At 39.1% G+C, this 15,620-nt stretch overlaps 1 protein-coding gene across 1 annotated transcript in view; it reads left to right on the top strand.

Moving 5' to 3' along the window:
• Positions 1 to 15,620, top strand: part of LOC124261694 (failed axon connections homolog) — a 39,503-nt gene that overhangs the window by 5,326 nt on the left and 18,557 nt on the right. The window lies entirely within an intron of this gene.

Genomic DNA, 15,620 nt, shown 5'->3' with positions numbered 1-15,620 from the left:
GGCTCAGTATTTCACACACAGTTTTCGCAATATTTTAGGGCCTATTTGATTATGCTAAACCGGTTTGGGTTTCGGGAAAACCATGCACTCGATTATGTCGAACCTAACACTGGTTTCTGAAAATTCGAAACCATCTCCGAGGCAGGTTTCGCAGTTTCGGTTTCGCGTTCTCTCACAACAAAGATGGCTGAAACGAAAGCGCTAAGTTCAGCTGATCTTGGTGGCCAAATAGAGCAGCAGTTCCTGTGACCAAAATAATGATAAAAATCAACTGAGAACTAGGAAAATATTATCTAAAACCCCAGTCTATTGACAATGACTATTTTATGTAACTTGAATATATATAATGACTTGTAACAGTATAATTACATATACGCAAATATTTACCTCCAAAAGCATCTGACTCTTTTTTTATTTGTTAATCACTGATAAAAAAATTAAATATTATCTTCGGCAATGCTGTCATTCAATTTGTTCCACATATACAGTAGCTGAGACATTTCTTCTGGTATCTATTTTGAAACCGGATGGTGTGACCATCTGCTCGTTTATAAAACTAGAAACTAGTTTCACTTTGACACCATGTAGCCGAAACTAGACACTCGTTTATAACTGGGGAAACCCGTTTCAGAAACCCAAACAAGTTTCGCAATAATCGAACAAGCCCTCTTAAATTGCCATTGGACCGTCAGGGCCTGCTGCCGCCTGCAGACTTTAAAATCTACAGGTCCGGAATGAAATCTGCAGGCCCATTTTGATAAAGTCAAACACACACACCTTACTATCAAAAGCTACGGGAAGTCTACCATTATAAATATAGAACCTTTAATTTCAGTGCACTCGTTTCTCAATTTAAAAGGCAGATTTGATTCAAAATCATGTGTTCATATGACATATATTTTTTAACAATGATTGGCGTTATTTTTCGTTTTTGTAACATGTTTTTATTATTCACATTGTACATTCATCATGACATGATTACTCTTCTAATGTACCCCCAGAGCGGTATTCACATAAGCTTGTGCTTGTTTACCAATCCGGCTCTTTTTCACAGTAAAATATCTTGGTTTCTGAACACCGGAAACCTAAAAGAAAGTAAATGGAAACTTAGGTTTCAATTAGGTTTCTGGACCGTTTCTCTACATTTCCTTCAAGTTTCCGGAAAACGGAAACTTACAAAGTTACCCAGAATCCGGTAAGACTCCAGTGAGTTTCCGTTACACAGATTCCCGTAAGGCTCCAGTGAGTTTCCGTCACCCAGATTCCTGTAAGGCTCCAGTGAGTTTCCGTTACACAGATTCCTGTAAGGCTCCAGTGAGTTTCCGTCACCCAGATTCCTGTAAGGCTCCAGTGAGTTTCCGTTACACAGATTTCTGTAAGGCTCCAGTGAGTTTCAGTTACCCAGATTCCTGTAAGGCTCCAGCGAGTTTCCGTTACCCAGATTCCTGTAAGGCTCCAGTGAGTTTCAGTAACACAGATTCCTATAAGGCTCCAGTGAGTTTCAGTTACACAGATTCCTGTAAGGCTCCAGTGAGTTTCCGTAACCCAGATTCCCGTAAGGCTCCAGTGAGTTTCCGTAACCCAGATTCCCGTAAGGCTCCAGTGAGTTTCAGTTACTCAGATTCCTGTAAGGCTCCAGTGAGTTTCCGTTACACAGATTCCTGTAAGGCTCCAGTGAGTTTCCGTTACCCAGATTCCTAAGAGGTTCCATTTGGGTTTCCGTTATCCTCTACTTTTAGTTGGTTTCAGTTATTTACTTAATTCCATTAGATTTCTCCCTCGACCGTTACGGACACAACGACTGGGCAGCTGTCTACCTTGGCAAAATTTCCTCAACTCCATCATTCCCTAGTGTCAGTGGTATTTTAAAAAAAAAATGGATTAAAGTCCTCCGATTGCCAGTCGAATTGCCCCGGTTACAAATTGCCAAAACAAATTTAGTCAAATTGCCCCAGGGCTGGTCAAAATGCCCCAGTATATTTAAACTGATTAAATATAGGCCATAAATGCATAGTTTTGTCAACTTTGATATTAGGTTCTTCATATAAACGTATATACATAGTCATGAGTTTACTATGGAACATTTATCAGAAACATTAGGCGTACTTCCTAATAGCTTTTACATGAAGAACATAATACCAAACTTGACAAAAACTATGACTATAACTTTCTAGCGCCTAACAGGCAGCTTGGGTCATCCGGGGTAATAATGTGTTAGCGCTATGAGCATACCTAGTGTGGAGTTTGGCGCTATATAAATGGACACATTATTATATATTTAATCATTTTCAATAAATTTAACTGGTACCCATGAGATATATATTATCAAAATCACATGAGCTTGAAAATGTTTCGCTATAACGTTCTTTTCAGTTTGGAGCCTTAAATGCTGCAGTCTACCTGAAACATTGCCGAATACAACGGCAAATCATGAAGTACTTGTTGCTTTCATAGTTTTCCGTTTGTCCAATTACGTGCAGTGGGCATCAGACTCGCTATTTGTCAGTAGTGTGTGCCGTGAAAGTTGTTCTGTATTCTCATTGGCTGATAAGATGTCATTCTAAGGCTATGACCGAGTACCATAACTATTTCCATAACCAAACACTGGGGAAACACACGTTGTCCTGACTAGTATTCTATAATTCACCAGTTTTCGGGGAATAACCTATCTGTGTCGCGAATATTATCTCTGGGAATCTTGTATGGAGACTTGATACAATATCAATGAGAACTAGGATCCTAATTTTTTTCAACAAAATAATTCCAGTGTCATTTTTGTAGGAGATAATTTTTATTTTCCCCCGTGTGAAGCATAATTATTTTGTTTTTACATCCCAGACACCCTACAGTCACCCATTTGACACAAAAGGAACTGCAATCACATTTCATTCACAAAAAAATATTCTTAGGGACTGGTCATATATTTATATGGGTGGATTTGCTGGTTGGAACTGTATTACATTTTGCTGACAAATAGTATTCTTGTTAAATGATGTGGTATATTTTTGAATTTATTTTGACCTCAAGCAGGCCTCCGTTTCGCTTGATTCTTCTTCTTCATCTTCAATGGAAGATTGTCTTGCAAGATGTAAAATCGGATCGTATTCATACGGTCTAACATCCATTTCAGAAATGACATCAGGAACATCTATTACTGCTTCAAAATCCATGGACACTGTTAAGTTTTGAGGTAAAATCAAAGAGGAAGCCATCAGTAACAGGTACATGTGCTCATTAACTGTCGGGTGTTTCCGTAATATGCGGAAATACGAGTACGTTTTTTTGTGTTTTTATTGCTATTTTACATATATTTGCTCAATTTTAATCACGGAAGGTTAGTTTTAAAATATCCTTTACAACATATCAAAAGTTTTGTTTTCGTTCGTATTCCCCTTTAAATCCGTTCGGCCGTCTCGCGTTTCACTGGACGGTCATAGGTCGCTCAAAGGTTAGCCGACGCGACCTTCTATTAGGGGTTGTTAGACTCAATGTAGCAGCGTAAAGGATAATACTAAGCCAAAGTTACTTAGACTGATTTCTTAGTAATTTATAATTTTGCGTAAGTTTACCAAATAAAACGTAAAGGAGACTGAGTAGAATCTTAAAGGTCACATGCAACGTAAAACACAACTTTGCAGATTCTGATACCTTTCGGTATGGACTTACCGAAACAAATCATCAAAAATGCAAATTCAACTTATAAAGTTGAAAAATAACGCGATGAAAAAAAACCGCGCGAAATCGGAGTTCAAACGATTCACTAATTTTTCCCGAGCGCTTGGGGGAATTGAAGTGGTTTCAACAGCTGGGCTGCGCTCATAGCACATGCGCAGTGAAATAGGTTCACGCAGCTTGGAAGCGGATTGTCGGGTGAATACTCGGTGAAGGCTTTGCTGTGAGCTATTTTTCTAATGTTTTGTTGATATTTCACAGGCGCGAGCTTTTTATATGTTATGACAGTAGATTACTGTTTTAACTGTTTATATAATTTCATTTGTCTATTTCACCACACGTTCTTCTTACCGAGTCACTTTCTCAGTTCGATACTCAAAAGCAATGCCATTATTTAGCATTGACAGAATTTCTAACTGTGATATAGATATGTCGTTGTCACAGACAAAACTCAATGTCTGTTTTATTGACACCTATTTTGTCTGCCTGCCCGTCTGCTAATGACAATATTCAATACACAACTTCGATCACTGACCACATGCAATTTGAACTTAACACCTATCAGGCTATACACCATAAACAAAATGTATTAATTTATGGCCCGAGTTCGGTCTCTGTCACATTATGTAATCACACAGACAGGCAGGTGTTATACTTGAACACATGACATGTTATGATGTCTGTTGATTGCAAAATGTTATACACAAAAAATGAGCATGTATTTACAAAACCCAACATCTCTAAATATACACACACAATGAGCCGTGATCGAGGGCATCGGCAAATGGACCAGCCGTTACACCTCAGTGCACACCCACCCGCTCTGACTGGGTTCGGTATCGCGGCTGCTTCGTTTCTAGGGACGTAAACCCAAGTACAAAATATTACACTTTTGATTTGCGATTGTACACTTATAATTTCGTTTATATGTTTTTTCATAACCAGCAATGTATACTATATGTCATGAATAAGTGATAATTGTGTTTTAATTATGTTTGATTTTTTGGTTGCATGTGACCTTTAAGTTTCCATATTCTTTCAATTAGGTTTCCGTTTTTCCTGAAATCGATTTTATTTTATGTGACAATATCTTTTTTTTGAAATCTGGTGTGCAGAAACACTGAGATCACTAAACTTAAACCTATATAATGCATAGGCAGGTTAACGTAGGTTAGTGTACGCTTCAGATTATATGTTTTCTGGATATATAAAGTCAAATTTATTTTTAATTTTTCTACGATCGTTTCATTCAAGTTCTCACTAATGAAAACCATAAAAGATGGTTTCCAGTGGCTTTATGCAATGGAAACTAACAACGATACGTTACTGTAAGTTTGCATTTCTGGAAACTAGCTCTGTTGGTTTCCGGCCGTCTCAGGTCTCTGAAACTAACAACGATACGTTACTGTAAGTTTGCATTTCTGGAAACTGAGAAAATTTGAAGCGTTGTTTCTAGATGATATAATCGTGGACGGATTGAACTATTTTCTGGTTTACACAAGGAGTAAATTATTTGTTTCCCTTCAAAATGGTATCCAGGTTACAACCGGTAGTGTAAAAATACATATTAAATCTTATCTGAGTATAGTTACCGCAAGTGAGGAAATAGTGTAGGGCGTTTTCACTCTGATGTCCACAAGAACAACATGGGCTGTCTATTAAATGTGTGTTATACTTATCGGCGTTTAGGTTGCTACATCCGAGCCTGAGGCGGCAGTGAACGATTTGACAAAAACGAGTGCCATAATTAAGGTCAAAATAAATCTTATTTTCTATTTTTGTAATTAGGTCTCTAAATTCTGTGAGACTACATGACTCTTTGGAATTTGGAAGGGCATTCCATAAATATATTGTGTCGGGTGAAAAGAATTTGGCATAAGAGGCAGCTCGACTGTAAATTCCTTGTATCTCAGAGTTATTTCTTAAATTACAGCTTGTAGTTTGGAGTTTGGGATCAGGTCACAAAGGTATTTTTGGAATTGACTATTGTACATCTTAAAGAAAAGAATCAACTTTTGGCTGTACCTTCTATCTTGCAAGGACTGAAATTTGGTCTCATTGTAAAGTGTGTTATGACTTGTGCCATGAACGGCACCACGTATAGTCCTCAGAGCATCAAGATGTAAGTTTTCTAAAGTACACGATTGCTCAGACGTACAGTTATCCCAAATATGCGAACAATAGTCAAATATTGGCACGATATAGGACTTGTACATAATGTCCAACGGTTTACGTGATAACCGGTATTTTATACTCCTCAGACAACTGATCAGAGGGCGAACTTTATCTACATTATCATTAGTGTGATCATTCCATGTACAGTCGCTTTGGAGTGTTAATCCTAAATGTTTTTGACTTTTGACTTCTTTTATGATTGTTCCGTCCATGAATAGGTTCGGTTTTAGAGACGGTTTCGCTTTACGTGAGAACTGAGTAGTTTCGGTTTTATTTGGGTGAAATATAACCTGCCACTCACGGGCCCATTTTATCTAGGTCATTGTTAAGACTGCTAGGTAGCAGCAACTGATAGATCTTCTATGATAGCATATAATGAAGTGTCATCCGCAAAGAGACGAATGTTACTGTCAATATTACATACAATATCATTGATGTATATCAGAAAAAGAATTGGTCCAAAGACAGAGCCCTGAGGTACTCCAGCTGATACAGTTATCTTGTCAGATTTATACCCGTTAATAATAATATTATATAATATACTACCCTTAAAAACCGTTGCTACCCGTGTACTCTATTTTTTTAAATAACTTTGAAACCATTTTAATACTTCGCCTTGAATACCATAAAATTTCAGTTTATTTATAATTCCTCTATGCCAGACCATATCAAAGGCTTTACTTATATCGCAGAGGACTGCTCTTACTTCTTTTCCTTTGTCAAGAGCTTTGGCTATGAAATTGTACAAAAAAGGTTAATTGATTTGTCTGGAAAATCCTGGCATGAACCCTGATTGTACATATGTCAGTGAGTCGTTATCTCTTAGGAAGTTGAATACATATTTAAATACACATTTCGCAAAGACTTTCGATAAACAATATGTGAGTGCAACAGGACGGTAGTTGGAACATTCATGAACGCTATCTTTCTTGTGAATAGGTATTACCGATGCTTCTTTCCATGCAGGGAAAAATTGACTGGCTAAGCGATAAATTGAATAATAAAGTATGGATGTTAGACTATTTGCGGTGTATCTAAGTACTTTATTTCCAATCCAATCCCATCCGGGCCGGTCGCTTTTGATGTGTCCAGTGACCTTAAATATCTGAAGTCATCGCGGGTTAGAGTGATGTTGGTCAATATTGAGTTACGAGGAACCTCGGTATCGGGCAAATCTCGATTTGGATCTACAATAGTCGACTGAGCGATAAAGTAATTGTTTAAAACATTTGCACTTTCTTCGGGATCATTATAGACTGTATCGATGAAGATAATTGTTCGAAATTGATTGTCATTGTTGCGTGAGTTTTGAACGCTTTAGTCAGACGCCACCACGTTTTGTATACCGAGCGAGGTATTAACAGAATCTTCAATTATAGAGACGAATATTTGTTTAGCAGTTCTGATAGCGGAAGTAACTTTATTTCTTGCTGATCTGAAATTAGCCCACTTCGTTGGATAGTTACATTTCTTTGCAAACGATTACGTTTCCGAATCAAAGAACGTATATAGACTCTTCATCCATAGCGGATCTGCAGGTCTGATAGTGACATTCTTATTTAGTATAAGTTGATCGCAGATTTTCGCTGTTGCGGATGTTAAATCGGTTGCAATCTTATCTATATTATTGGAAGAAAATAAAATATCACCATCAACATCATCGACAATCCTGTTCATATTTCCTGTATCAGCTAACGAATAGCTATAAACTTTCCTCTTATAGTTTATAGGGAGGGGAATTGGTTCTTTGATGGTCACAATATCGGACAATGGTCACTGCAGATAGGCACGAGAACACCCGATTCATTTACAGCTTTAATATTCGAAACAAAACACAAATCTATCAGGGTACTTGAATGCGGTGTAATTCTAGCTGGTTCTGATATAACCTGTTTAAGGTCACACATCAATTGAAGGTTATCTATTTTAGTTTGATTTTCCCGAAGGACGTCTATATTAAAGTCACCGACAACGATAGTGTACATGTTCAGGTCGACAAGCGTTACAAAACGATTCCTCAATCAGGTCCTAGTACCCCGCGCTCTTATCTGCTCGATAGACGGATCCGATTAGGTAAGAACGGTGTTTACACTTTATCTGTATCCACACCGCCTCAAGACAGGGGGTGTCAAGATTGTCCATATGCTTGGCGTATAGATTACTTTTGACATACATCGCGCCACCGCCACCACGAGTTTGCCTATCTTTCCTGAATGGTAGGTGGCATCCAGGTATTGCTATATCAACACTGCTGATGTCTGCATGCAACCAGGTTTCTGTTAGAATATAACGTCATAAGATCGAAATTCTGCGTCAAGTAAATCAGTTTTGTCTTTCAAACTGCGTACGTTGAAATGTATTATTTTAAAGTCTCTGAAATAATTCGGCCCTGGATTAGGATGAATGTCGCCACAGCACAGTAGGATGAGAGAGGCAATTACAGATACTTGAGGACTGTAGAGACACAAGAACTTAAAACTGTGGATGAATTTCGTAAATCGGACTGCAAATTTTGAATATATTTTTACAGCAAATGTTCCCACTGCCTGTCTGTACTGCTCAATATCAGGCATTATCAAATATCATACATAAATATAGTCATAACAGGTAGGACAGTGGGTCACGGTACGTAAGTTAACGGAGGTAGACACACACAGACTGAACAAAAATGACTAACACGTGTAAACACGTTTGTTGTAATTTGATGTGGATATAGGTCAAATTACACGTTGTAACATGGTTTAAATTGAAACAATGAAAACAAAGAAAAGAAGAAAGAAAGGAAGATAAAGCAGACCATAACCATGGTATATAGGAGATAAACAGACCATAACCATGGTATATAGGAGATTAACAGACCATAACCATGGTATATAGGAGATAAACAGACCATAACCATGGTATATAGGAGATAAACAGATCATAACCATGGCATATAGGAGATGAACAGACCATAACCATGGTATATAGGAGATATCAGACCATAACCATGGTATATAGGAGATAAACAGAGCATAACCATGGTACATAGGAGATAAACAGACCATAACATGGTAAAGAGGAGATTAACAGACCATAACCATGGTATATAGGAGATTAATAGACCATAACCATGGTATATAGGAGATAAACAGAGCATAACCATGGTACATAGAAGATAAACAGACCATAACATGGTATATAGGAGATTAACAGACCATAACCATGGTATATAGGAGATTAACACACCATAACCATGGTTAATAGGAGATAAACAGACCATAACCATGGTATATATGAGATTAACAGACCATAACCATGGTATATAGGAGATTAACAGACCATAACCATGGTATATAGGAGATTAACAGACCATAACCATGGTATATAGGAGATAAACATGCTGTGTTTGGCAATGAGATGAATGTTAGACCGAATTGATGGCCTTTAAATTTCGTTTAAAGCCGAAGCGTTCTACTCACTACAACTTAGTTCTATCATTAGTGATTTAAGCGTGTCAGGTTGCCTTGCACAAGTAATGTACTCATGCAGCCACGTTAGTGAAACAACCATGCAAGGTCACCCCTAAACAACGTAGCGATCGATCGATCGATCGGGAGAGAGAGAGAGAGAGAGAGAGAGAGAGAGGGAGGGAGAGAGAGAGGGAGAGGGAGGGAGGGAGGGAGGAGGAGGAGAGAGAGAGGGGGGCAGAGGGACTCAGAGGCACACTAACACGCGCACACACAACGACACACACTCACACGTACACACACATCCCCATAGTCTATGTGAGTTTCGGAGCAGTGCCTTAAACTAACCAAACGGGGTCAGGGTTTATCACTCTCAGATTAGTGACCAGTTCTTCATCAAATGCGTTAACTGTCAGGGTTCCTTGCATTGAAATTAGGAACAATAATCTTGGAAGTGAATAGGTTAATCCAAAGGCTGTATGTGTAACTATACTAGGAAGTCAGTCAGTACAAAACAGACCGTTGCATTCCTATTTTGATGATTCATGTAAATATCACCAGGAGAGCATGTTGTCTAATATAGATACATTCTTCAATCTTCTATACAATGGTTTAGTGAGTGACTAGGTAAGAACGAATACCACGATGCTTGTTGTACTGTCAGTATTTAAAGGAACAAACTACGACCGGGAGGCTCGGGTGTACATGCATGTGAATAACACACGTGCACACAGACACAATCACACAGACACAGTCACACAGACACAGGTGCACACATGTACACACACGCACATGCAAGCATACACATAGTAACATACATACATGAACAGAGACACCTACACACACGGACACACAAAGACACACCCGCAAGTACAAACTTACACGTGCATACGCACGTATATTTCACGTGATATAGGTGCACACATCTAGACTGCTACCTTCAACTCTAACACATGACACCCCTCCCTAACTTTAAACCTACTTCAGTCTTGAGATACTGTCAACACCGTGTTTACAAAGAGACTTGGTGATAAGCAAACCTTGACGTGAGGAATACAAAGTCCGGTGTAACTGGGTCGCGTTACACCTGGAGACTCTGACATCATGGATATTTTTTGATAATACTATCTTCGCATTGGGTAGACCTGCCGTGACTTTGCATCGATCATTTATAAACCCAGGTTTTGAAGTACATCAGGTTAAATTTCGACCATTTGATAACCTAGGTTTTTCAGCGCACTTTCAGGACACAGGTAGAGCGTGCATTGCGCGTGCAAGGTAAGGTGTTGGCTGCCAGTCGCATCCCAGTTGACACCGGCTGTTCCATCATTTCCGGGCTGTTCCATCCATGTTGTTCTGCTCAGTACGTGTACACAAAACATTTGGACTAATTGAAAATAATGTGTTTTACATTCATGACGGTTCATAAGTCGGATAAAACACTCCTCCTCGGTTTGGGTAGCATAACTCATGGTCAAACTGTTCCTAGGCTCGTCAGAAGGCGTTTATACCTCACTACCTCAACACTCATTAGTGAGGTTTGTTGGTTTGGGGGCGGTGGGGTAGCCTAATGGTTAAAGCGTTGGCTCGTCACGCCGAAGACCCGGGTTCGAATCCCCACATGGGCACAATGTGTGAAGCCCATTTCTGGTGTCCCCCGCCGTGATGTTGCTGGAATATTGCTAAAAGCGGCGTAAAACCAAACTCAGTCAGTCAGTTGTTGGTTTGGACCCTGACTTTATCCTAGCCATTACCCCACGGAGGTAACGGCTGGCTGTTAGTTATCGAGTGTAGACTTTTATGTTACTGAAGCCTGGGGAGGTTGTTAGTTGTGGCTTGCATATTACTGAAGTCTAAGGAGGTTGTTGGGAATAAACTTGCATGTTACTGAAGTCTAGGGAGGTTGTTATGAATTAGTTGTGACTTGCATATTACTGAAGTCTAAGGAGGTTGTTGGGAGTAACTTGCATGTTACTGTAGTCTAGGGGGGTTGCTATAAATTAGTTGTGACTTGCATATTACTGAAGTCAAAGGAGGTTGTTGGGAATAAACTTGCATGTTACTGAAGTCTAGGGAGGTTGTTATGAATTAGTTGTGACTTGCATATTACTGAAGCCTAAGGAGGTTGTTGGGAGTAAACTTGCATGTTACTGTAGTCTAGGGAGGTTGTTATAAATTAGTTGTAACTTGCATATTACTGAAGTCAAAGGAGGTTGTTGGGAATAAACTTGCATGTTACTGAAGTCTAGGGAGGTTGTTATAAATTAGTTGTGACTTGCATATTACTGAAGTCTAAGGAGGTTGTTGGGAGTAAACTTGCATGTTACTGTAGTCTAGGGAGGTTGTTATAAATTAGTTGTGACTTGCATATTACTGAAGTCTAAGGAAGTTGTTGGGAGTAACTTGCATGTTACTGAAGTCTAGGAAGGTTGTTAGTTGTAACTTGCATATTACTGAGGTCTAGGAAGGTTGTTAGCTGTGACTTGCATGTTACTGAAGTCTAGGAAGGTTGTTAGCTGTGACTTGCATGTTACTGAAGTCTAGGAAGGTTGTTAGCTGTGACTTGCATGTTACTGAAGTCTAGGAAGGTTGTTAGCTGTGACTTGCATGTTACTGAAGTCAAGGAAGGTGGTTAGCTGTGACTTGCATGTTACTGAAGTCTAGGAAGGTTGTTAGCTGTGACTTGCATGTTACTGAAGTCTAGGAAGGTTGTTAGCTTTGCCCAGCATGTTACTGAAGTCTAGGGGGGTTGTTAGCTGTGACTTGCATGTTACTGAAGTCTAGGAAGGTTGTTAGCTGTGACTTGCATGTTACTGAAGTCTAGGAAGGTTGTTAGCTGTGACTTGCATGTTACTGAAATCTAGGAAGGTTGTTAGTTGTGACTTGCATGTTGCTGAAGTCTAGGGGTGGTTTTTGGGTGCTACGGCACATGCATATTGCTGAAGTCTAGGTAGATTGTTAGTTGTGACTTGCATGTTACGGAAGTGTATGGAAGTTGCTGGGCGTGACCTCAATGTTACTGAAGTCTTTGGAGGTTGCTGGATATAACTTGCACATTGCTGAAGACTAGGGGGTTGTTATTTGTGACTTGCATATTACTGAAGTGTAGGGAGGTTGCTGGGTGTGGCCTCCATGTTACCTAAGTCTAGGGAGGTTGCTCGGTGTGACTTGCATATTACTGAACCTGTTAAGAGGGTGTTTGGCGACATGCATATAAGTAAACCTAGTGAGCTCGTTGGGTTTGACTTTCATGTTAATATAGTTTGGAGAAGTTTTTGGGAGTGGCATACACATTGCTGAGGTGCACTGAGTCTTTATAGCTGTTACTGAAGACTCGTGAGGCTGTTGGGTGTGACATGCATATTATTGAAGTCTAGTGAGGTTGGTAGGTGTGACATGCATATTATTGAAGTCTAGTGAGGTTGTTGGGTGTGACATGCGTACTACTGAAGTCTAGTGAGGTTGTTGGGTGTGACATGCATATGATTGAAGTCTAGTGAGGTTGTTGGGTGTGACATGCATATTATTGAAGTCTAGTGAGGTTGTTGGGTGTGACATGCATGTTACTGAAGACTCGTGAGTTTGTTGGGTGTGACCTGCATATTATTGAAGTCTAGTGAAGTTGTTGGGCGTGACATGCATATTATTGAAGTCTAGTGAGGTTGGTAGGTGTGACATACATATTATTGAAGTCTAGTGAGGTTGTTGGGTGTGACATGCGTACTACTGAAGTCTAGTGAGGTTGTTGGGTGTGACATGCGTACTACTGAAGTCTAGTGAGGTTGTTGGGTGTGACATGCATATGATTGAAGTCTAGTGAGGTTATTGGGTGTGACATGCATATTATTGAAGTCTAGTGAGGTTGGTAGGTGTGACATGCATATGATTGAAGTCTAGAGAGGTTGTTGGGTGTGATATGCATATTATTGAAGTCTAGTGAAGTTGTTGGGTGTGACATGCATATTACTGAAGTCTAGTGAGTTTGTTGGGTGTGAGATTCATATTACTGAAGTCTAGTGAGGTTGTTGGGTGTGACATGCATATTATTGAAGTCTAGTGAAGTTGTTTGGTGTGACATGCATATTATTGAAGTCTAGTGAAGTTGTTGTGTGTGACATACCTATTATTGAAGTCTAGAGAGGTTGTTGGGTGTGATATGCATATTTTTAAGTCTAATGAAGTTGTTGGGTGTGACATGCATATTACTGAAGTCTAGTGAAGTTGTTGGGTGTGACATGCTTATTATTGAAGTCTAGTGAAGTTGTTGTGTGTGACATACATATTATTGAAGTCTAGTGAAGTTGTTGTGTGTGACATGCATATTATTGAAGTCTAGTGAAGTTGTTGTGTGTGACATACCTATTATTGAAGTCTAGAAAGGTTGTTGGGTGTGATATACATATTATTGAAGTCTAGTGAAGGTGTTGGGTGTGACATGCATATTACTGAAGTCTAGTCTGTTTCTTGGGTGTGACATACATATTATTGAAGTCTAGAGAGGTTGTTGGGTGTGATATGCATATTTTTAAGTCTAGTGAAGTTGTTGGGTGTGACATTCATATTATTGAAGTCTAGTGAAGTTGTTGGGTGTGACATGCATATTATTGAAGTCTAGTGAAGTTGTTGTGTGTGACATACCTATTATTGAAGTCTAGAGAGGTTGTTGGGTGTGATATGCATATTTTTAAGTCTAGTGAAGTTGTTGGGTGTGACATGCATATTACTAAAGTCTAGTGAAGTTGTTGGGTGTGACATACATATTATTGAAGTCTAGTGAAGTTGTTGTGTGTGACATGCATATTATTGAAGTCTAGTGAAGTTGTTGTGTGTGACATACCTATTATTGAAGTCTAGAAAGGTTGTTGGGTGTGATATACATATTATTGATGTCTAGTGAAGTTGTTGGGTGTGACATGCATATTACTGAAGTCTAGTCTGTTTGTTGGGTGTGACATACATATTATTGAAGTCTAGTGAGTTTGTTGGGTGTGACATAGATGTTATTGAATCCTTGTTAGGTTGTTTGGTGTGACATGTATGTTATTGAAACCTTGTGAGTTTGTTGGGTGTGACATGTATGTTATTGAAACCTTGTGAGGTTGTTTGGTGTGACATGTATGTTATTGAAACCTTGTGAGGTTGTTTGGTGTGACATACACGATGCTGAAGTGTAGTGAGGTTGTCGGATCCAGCGTGCACGTTGTTGAAGTGTAGTGATGTTTCTCGAACGCCACACGCACGTTGGTGTTGACCACTTCCATCTCAACTTGCTTACAGATGTAGCGTTTGCAGTCCTGTGGATATTTGTTTCGAAACCCAGCACTTGACAGGCCCATTTAACCGCAACTAACGAAAACATACTGCACACGCTGGTGCAGAGTACATGGATCAGACACCCCGTGTTCTCTCAGCTGTTTAAGGTAAGGCGCCGACTTTAAAATATTCATGTGCTCTTCAACAAGAACTTCACTTGACGCTCATCAGCCATGACACTGACAAAAATCAAAGATCACTTAATTTATGCAAGTCATATTCATCGTGATTATTCATAATCTTTATTCGTTGCTTGGCACTGAAATACATATGTATAATTTCAAAAGGCAAAATTCTTCCTTTCTTGAAACGTCATGTCCTTAAAAGTTTGTTATGGATAAATATATTTCAGCCATCGCGACTTCCACGGATTCGGCGGCTGATTTTGGCGAAAAGGTGCCTGACACTAAGGTTGTGGGTTCGAATCCCGTATGGGACTCAACCCAACGAAAGTAGTAGAATCTGTATTTTACTAAGAAAGTGTAATCCCAAATATAACACATGTAGCATATACACATTTAAGACGTTCATCAAAACTGACACTCGTCAGTAAAGAACACTCGTCTTTTCGTCACAACAAATACAAGTTATGTCTGTCAAGTCCTCCAGAAAAGACAAGAAATACGTACAAGGAACTCTGCTACGTCATTCTTGAAATGCTTCTTCCTGAATGTGGATTCACCGATATTGTCGGAAGTACATGCTGATTTGGATACCACAACCATAGCAGTCAAGGTTATTAGATAGGAACTAAACTAGCACCAAATGTAAACAAAATGATTGAAGAAGCAGAAAACAATCATTGAATGAGTATCATTATTTAACTGACATTGAATAATATTTCATGAACTAAGTAGCTTTTTTATTTCGATTTCAGGAAAAGCGTCTATACTAAAACAAAACGAAACTTAACGTGTGTTAGTTTGTGCCCCAAACATACCCATATAGAACAAAGTATGTTGCTGGTGAATAAATGGATTTATGGACGTAATGAGCGTACACTAAAACAGG

Source organism: Haliotis rubra, unplaced genomic scaffold, assembly GCF_003918875.1.
Source record: "Haliotis rubra isolate DU_JTF1 unplaced genomic scaffold, ASM391887v1 Scf804, whole genome shotgun sequence".
NCBI classification, from domain to species: Eukaryota; Metazoa; Mollusca; class Gastropoda; order Lepetellida; family Haliotidae; genus Haliotis; species Haliotis rubra.
The sequence above is the reverse complement of the archived record's forward strand: the minus strand, read 5'-3'. Positions and strand labels throughout refer to the sequence as shown.